The sequence below is a fragment of the Quercus suber genome, unplaced genomic scaffold, assembly GCF_002906115.3.
Source record: "Quercus suber isolate HL8 unplaced genomic scaffold, Cork oak 2.0 scaffold_65, whole genome shotgun sequence".
NCBI classification, from domain to species: Eukaryota; Viridiplantae; Streptophyta; class Magnoliopsida; order Fagales; family Fagaceae; genus Quercus; species Quercus suber.
In genome coordinates, this window is record NW_027069530.1 from 939,810 (window position 1) to 946,723 (window position 6,914).

The following is a 6,914-nucleotide window of genomic DNA, read 5'->3' on the forward strand; positions in this document are numbered from 1 at the left end:
TCTAGCCACGGCAGAATGGGTAAGTCTTTTTCCAGCGGCCAAATTGCACCACCTTACCTCTGCGGCATGGATCACTCTCCATTGCTACTCAGGTTCACTAGAAAAGTTATGAAGAAGCGTGGGAAGAAATTATTTAGATTTGAGTCAATGTGGCTCAAAGATCCACGGTGTCAGGAAGTGGTATTGGAGACATGGGAGGAAGGTTTAGCCACTCGTTCGAATTTTCCTCTAAATTCATGTCTTGAGAAATGCAGATTGAAGCTTGATGCATGGAATAAGAACGAGTTCGGACATGTGGGGAAGAAGATAAATGAACTCCAAAAACACTTGGAATGGCTAGAATTACAACCGGCCTCTCCACGCATAATTCAGGATATGAAGAAAACAAGAGTAGAGCTGAATTGTTGGCAAGACAAAGAGGATAAAATGTGGCATCAAAGGTCACGTATAAATTGGTACCAAGCAGGAGATAGGAATACGCGCTTCTTCCATGCAAAAGCAACAGCTCGGCAAAAGAAAAATCATATAGAGGGGCTGATGGATTCAAGGGGACGTTGGCATGAAGATGAAGACAAAATGGGGGAATTAGTGGTGGAGTACTATAAAGATTTATTCTCAACAAACCATCCAACCGAATTCACAGAGCTTATACAAGCTATCCAGCCCAAGGTGACTCCAACAATGAACCGTAGGCTTGCTATGGAGTTTAATGCAAAAGAAGTGAAGATGGCAGTCAAGCAAATGTACCCTCTAAAAGCTCCGGGCCCAGATGGTATGCCACCTCTCTTTTATCAACACTTTTGGCCAAACATAGGTGAGGTAGTTACAAAAACCATTCTTGATTTTCTTAATAATGGTGTATGTCCTCCTAATTTTAATGAGACTCATATAGTCCTTATCCCAAAAATAAAAGAGCCTAAGGGTGTAATGGACTATAGGCCTATTAGTCTATGTAACGTGGTTTTTAGAATCACATCTAAAGTTATAGCAAATAGGCTAAAGAAAATTCTACCATACATAATTAGTGATACACAAAGTGCGTTCGTACATGGAAGGTTGATTACAGATAATGTATTGGTAGCTTTTGAGTCCATGCCTCACATTCATCAAAAGATGGGAGGGAAGAAAGGGGAAATGGCTATTAAACTTGATATGAGTAAGGCCTATGATAGAGTTGAATAGGATTGTTTGGAGAAAATTATGGCTAAATTGGGTTTTGAAGAGAACTGGAGGAAATTGATAATGAGGTGTGTGTCATCTGTTTCATACTCTATAAAAATTAATGGAAAGCCTAAAGTACATATAATTCCTACAAGGGGTATTCGACAAGGAAACCCCTTGTCACCTTATCTTTTTCTTTTGTGTACAGAAGGCTTATCGGCTTTAATAAAGAAGGCAGTGGAAAATGGAGAAATGGAGGGGTTAAATATTTGCCAGAATGGTCCAAAAATCTCACACCTTTTCTTTGCTGATGACAGCATCATTTTTTGCAAGGCCACACTTGAGGAATGTGATGCTTTACAGAGAATCCTAACGGTGTATGAACAAGCTTCTGGGCAACAGTTAAATAGAACCAAAACATCCTTGTATTTTAGCAGGAACACTCCTGGAGAAGTACAAGAGGAGATTAAAAACAGATTTGGCGCACTAGTCATTCGACAGCATGAAAAGTACTTGGGTCTCCCTTCACATGTGGGGAGAAATAAGCGGAATACTTTTAATGCAATTAAAGAAAAACTTAGCAAAAAATTAGCAGGGTGGAAAGAGAAACTTCTTTCGAAAGCGGGCAAGGAAGTGTTGATAAAGGCAGTGGCTCAAGCTATACCCACGTATACCATGAGTTATTTTAAAATCCCGGATTCTCTTTGTGAGGAGTTGACAAGTTTGATCCGCAAAATTTGGTGGGGTCAAAAACAAAATGAGAGAAAAATGACGTGGATTAGTTAGGACAAACTTTGTGAACCCAAGGCAACTGGGGGAATGGGGTTTCGCCAACTAAAAGAATTTAACCTTGCTCTTCTTGCTAAACAAAGGTGGAGATTACAAACAATGCAAGATTCCCTACTATATCGCATTCTTAAGGCGAAATATTTTCCTCAAACAGATTTTGTTCATGTGTCACTTGGAAATAATCCCTCATATNGAAAATTTATCAGGATTTGGGGGACAAATGGTTACTATCTACATCAACATATAAGGGGTATCGCCTAGACTTTTCTTGCATACTGATACAAGGGTGAGTAAGCTGATTATATAGGATGCTGGGTGTTGGAAAACGCAAGTAATTGATGCATTGTTTCTACCACATGAAGCGGAACTTATTAAAAGCATCCCTTTGAGTTTGCAACCATCAGAAGACAGGCTTATCTGGACAGGAACCACAAATGGCCTTTCAGTGTCAGCAGTGCCTACAGGTTAGCTAGAGATATACCTCACCAAGTTAACTTGGTCTCAACTTCAGATGGGAGCAATATAAGGAGATTTTGGAGGCTTGTATGGAAGATCCCTGTTCCGCAGAAGATTCGTCATTTCGCTTGGAGAGCAAGTAGCGAAATTCTACCAAGAAAGAGGAATTTGATGAAGCGTAAAATATTACAGGATGAGAAATGTGAGGTATGTGGAGAACCTGAGACAACGGGGCACATTTTTTGGAGCTGTCCGAGAGCAAAGGAAGTATGGAGATGTACAAAACTCCATTTCAGCTTTGACCCTTCCACTGTCAGTTCCTTTTTGGATTTACTGTGGAATATGATCATGTCGAGCTCTTATGATGAACATAAGGTGGCGTTGGTTGTTACAATAGCATGGGGAATATGCTGCAATAGAAATGAAATTTGAAATGGAGGAAGGAAGAAGTCGGGTAATGAAATAGTGCAGTGGACTGCACAGTACTTGGAGGAATTTTATGCAGCAACAGAACGGCCTCTCACACTTCCAGTGGCCCAAACAGTAGCATGGGCACCTCCCACAGCACCGAGATATAAAATAAATGTTGATGGGACTGTATTTAAATCTCAGAGAACAGCAGGTGTGGGAGTAGTTGTCCGAGATTGCCAGAGTCAGGTAGTGGCAGCGATGAGCAAGAAGATAAATGCATCGTTGGGACCTTTGGTAGCTGAGGCAAAGGCTTTTGAAGCAGGGATTCAGTTTGCAAAGGATGTCGGAATTCAAGATTTCATCATTGAGGGGGACTCTTTGGTGTTGTACAATGCTCTCTGTGGGAACATACGACCTCCTGCCTCAGTGGCAGCTGTTGTTTCGGGTATGAAAATGATGTGTGGGGATTGCATTGATTTTTCCCATACTCGTAGACAAGGAAATAAACCAGCTCACCTGTTAGCCAAACATGCTCTAAGTATTGTTGATTTTATTGCATGGATAGAAGAGAATCCTAGCTTTATAGCGCAGGCTCCTATCAAAAAAAAAAAAATCCATTTATTTCTCCCACGCCATATGCATATGGCATTTTCATTCACTTTTAACGCATGTTTTCATTCACTTTTAACGCATTTTCATTCAATTTTTTGTCTTGCGTGTTGTTTGGGCTTAAGTTTGCTATTGGTAAATTTTGTTGTTGAGCTTATTAAATTTATTTCAAATTTCAAATCAATAAAAATGTTTATAGCCTTTAAATTGATTAATAATATTGTTGAGGGGGACAAAGTGCAAATTTATTGAAACAAATTGCTAAAATTAATACATATATATACTAAAAAATTTGAAAAAATGAAGGTGGCCACTCCCCCCCCCCCTCCACGCCCAAGTATTGCTCCGTCATTGATCTTAAGAGAGAAACTTAAGAAACAACACCTAAATTATGTACCTAAGTCTTACCTTTTTTATTTTTTTATTTTATATATAAACTTCAAAAAGTTCAATAAGTGGTTCCTAATACTGCATAATATTCATGAGATCCTAAGTTCGAAACTTCTTGCCTTTATCTTGGGGCCAACCCATGGAAGTCCTCCTAACCCAGGTCTGAATACCCTTGTTTGTATTAAATTAAAAAAAAAAAAAAAAAAAAAAAAACCATACATATGTTTTTTAACTACAATTTTCATTTATAAATAGTGAGAATCTAAGTACCATAAACAACCAAAAACTAAAAACCAACCTACTTTATGCACAATATCTACGAACGATAGGGAACTAATACCAATTAGCAACCAAAAGAGTCAATAAGAATCTCTATGTATAACTAAATTACACCTTTGACCCTTAAATTTTGGGTTTGTCTTAATTTTATACCACATAATTCCATGATGTATTTATCCTAAATGTTTTTTATTTAATAAATATAACCATACAATATTTTTCATAATTGTTAGGTTTCACGTGTGATTGATATATAATAAAAGTGAAATTAGTATAGTCTCACGAGAAAATAATGTTGTATTAATTATAACATGTCATCTCAACAAATTGTAAATGGGTCATGTTATACGAGTGCTTTTAGAAAAATTATTAATAAATCATTTTAAGAAAATTTTGACACAATTGTTATGAGAAATATAAAAATCTTTAAAAAATTATTTTTTTCCCATAAATGTTTATAAAAATAATCTTTTTCTTTTTAGGTTTTCATAAAAATATATCTTAAACCAATGTCCTTAGGAACATTCATTAACTTATCTTTTTGAAAAAAAAAAAAAAATATATATATATATATATAAGAAATTTATAGTATCACTTATCTATATATACATATAAAACCGAAGCATCACATCTAAAGACCCACCATACCCACAAATCAACAGACATTTTCTTCCTCGGAATCGACCTCCTTCCTCAGACCACCAATTTGACACAAACCACCCATATCCAACCTCTACAACCCAAAAGCGGCGACCCATTTGCCGTGGGTCTCATCAAGCCCATGGCCACAGATTCCTCAATCAAAACCCACCATACCCACAAACCCATAGACATCTTCTTCCTCAGAACAGAGGTCAAGCTCCTTCCTCATACCACCCAGTTGTAAACTTAGAAATTAAAGAAAGTTTTCTTCATTGGGCCCTCCCTCAAATTATAGAATCTCCTCCTTCAAGCTCAAAATATTGAACTAACCCAGTAAGAATAAACCCCCTTAAAAAATAACAATAAAAAGAAGAAGGCAAAAAATCTGTCTACCCCATTGAAGCGCCGCCTTGCCTTGCCTTGCCATGCACTCCTAAACCAGTCCAACCGGCGGTACAACTCTCTCACTCTATCTTTGTTTTCTCTCTCACTCTATTGTTCTGTCTGCTATCACTGCTGTATAGCAGTTCACAATTGACATTTACCTATTTGACTGAGTAAAAGTAAAACCATTGGCTGAAAATATCGTAAATTGGGATGTGAACTTTTTCTTTTCTTTTTTGCTAAATTGTGATGGTAAACTAGCTGTACAGCATTTCACACATTATATAAAAGTATATAACTGTTTTGTTCTTGTTTAATATAATGATAATAAATAATAGTTTTTTTTTTCGCTAATAGTTTGTTGAGTTTATTATTTAACCCAAAAATTATAAAATAAATAGTGTAATATATATATGTAGGGTCAGTTTTTGTAGCCCAAGCCCAAAAGGTATGGGTTAAAGGCCCAACGAACCCAGGACAATGAATTTGTAGAGAGTGAGCGAAAGAGCTGGGCTGGTTATGAATTAAACAATGGTTGACTAGGTTACTTGCAATGATGATAACATGAAATAATGCTTGAACAACTCCCTGAATGAATGTCCGAAGAGGTGTTTTACTAAGTGAACAGTAATTACAACATTCAGAGCTACAGTAAAGCTTTTCTTTCTTTTTTCCCCCTTCCCCATTATCAGGGACCCTTCTTCTTTATATAGCACCCTTTTTCATCATCTCCATCGTCCACCTGTTCTTCATCTGCATATCTACTCAAGTGCATGTCATGTCATGTGTCTACTTTAGTTCTCTGTGAGTGGCGGTAGCTGAGGTTACACTGTTTAGGGGTCTTCTCCACATAAATGCGGCCAGAAAAGCTGTTGCAGTGCATTAAATACGGTGGTAGCAGCTTTTCCTTTAGATATTTTTTAGTTCTGATCATCTCCAGACCCACCCAGAACTTATCATTATCATTGGGATTGCTAGGAAGATCATTTGGACCTTCCACACGTTTGATTGATCAAGGTTATTTGTGACCGAGGAGTAAGACATCTTCGAACCAGTAGTGGCCTCTTCGGACGGTACTCCCCCTCTACTTCTGGGCTTCCTGCCTTTAGATGGGCCGTTCCAACCAACTATTGCTCCTCGGAAATATAATACTCCTCAACATGGTGCCCCAGGCCCATTGAGTAGCTATGGGTTTTTACCCCCCACAATAGCCCCTCAAAATCTTAATTTTTCCCTCGCATCCAAAGAGAAAAAATGAGATTTTGACTTGTCACGGAGTAAAAGCTTGAAAACAGACAAAAATTCATCCTGGCACGTGTGTAGGTATAGATGCGCGCGCTCCATCATTGCTGCCGTTGTTTTCCGTATTCCCAAAGCGCTACATTAATTACTCCAGGGGGCGTCTCGTCCTTTGCATCCAACGGTAGGCTATTGATCCAACGGACGGGGTTCTTCCTCAGGATTTGGGTGAAATAACTTCTGCCTTTTCGTTTGACCCTGTATAAAATCTCTGAGGTAGACGTTTCTCTCTTACTTTGCAACTTTCAGGCCATCCCACAAGAACAAGCACACAAACGCTTCGAGCTCTTCCAATCGCTGATTTCAATCCTTCCCAGAGTTTTCAAGAATCCTTTTGCGCGTTCAGAGATCGGTCTCTAGTTCAGTTCCTGTAAGTTCTCATCATCTCAATCCTTCAGTTTTCTCTTCGGCTATCCTTTTTTCCCATTGAGCGACCGTTTCCTCACTGCTGCATCGTACCTCCACTTTTCCTATTAAGGAGTGATGGGAAAACT